Source organism: Myotis davidii, unplaced genomic scaffold (assembly GCF_000327345.1).
Source record: "Myotis davidii unplaced genomic scaffold, ASM32734v1 scaffold402, whole genome shotgun sequence".
Taxonomy (NCBI): Eukaryota; Metazoa; Chordata; class Mammalia; order Chiroptera; family Vespertilionidae; genus Myotis; species Myotis davidii.
Window position 1 is genome coordinate 251,071 of NW_006293393.1, and position 869 is coordinate 251,939.

General features: G+C 51.6%; 1 pseudogene; it reads left to right on the plus strand.

Annotated features, from left to right (window-relative positions):
- Positions 1-239: 239 nt before the first annotated feature.
- On the plus strand, positions 240-855 carry LOC102752684 (annotated as a pseudogene).
- The last annotated feature ends 14 nt before the right edge of the window (positions 856-869 follow it).

Here is an 869-nt window from a genome sequence, read left to right on the forward strand (position 1 = left end):
CTCCCTACGACACAAAAGCAATGCCAAGACAAGCATACTTTTCTGTCGTTCTGCACAGTGGGTTTTTACTGGTTTGCTGGTTAACTGAAGACGCAGTGCTCTGATTTCTAAAACTGCTCACTTTGGGTGGGTCTTAGTTTTTGTCTCCTCTTGTCTGCCCTAAGAAGCCATCAAATAGAAGTTCCCATAGGCAGGTGCCTCTAGTGATGTCATAAATATTAAATAGATCCTAGCCTTTTGTGGGTGGTGGCGAAGGCGGAGAGAACATCATGAAGGCCTCGGGCCCGCTTCAAGAGTACAAGGTGGTGGGGTGCTTCCTGCCCACCCCAAGTGCCACACACCACCCCTCTACTGCATGCACATCTTTGCACCTACCCATGTTGTTGCCAAGTCCCGCTTCTGGTACTTTGTGTCTCAACTAAAGAAGATGAAGAAGTCTTCAGGGGACATTGTCTACTGTGGGCAGGTGTTTGAAAAATCCCCGCTTTGGGTAAAGAACTTTGGCATTTGGATGCGCTACGCCTCCCGCAGTGGCACCCACAGCATATACCGGGAGTCCCGGGACCTGACCACCGCAGGCGCTGTCACCCGGTGCTACCGAGATATGGGGTCCGGCACCGCGCCCGCGCCAGCACCCACTCAATCCAGATCATGAAGGTGAAGGAGACTACAACCAGCAAGTGCCGCTGACCAAGAGACAAGCAGTTCCAGGACTCCAAGATCAAGTTCCTGTTGCCGCACCGGGTCCTTCATCGCCAGCGCCAGCCACACTTCACCACCAAGAGGTCCAACACCTTCTTTTAGATGCAGGGTCTCTCCGTCCCTTGGTCTACCCAAATAAACTCTTTAGGGAAAAAATAAAATATAAT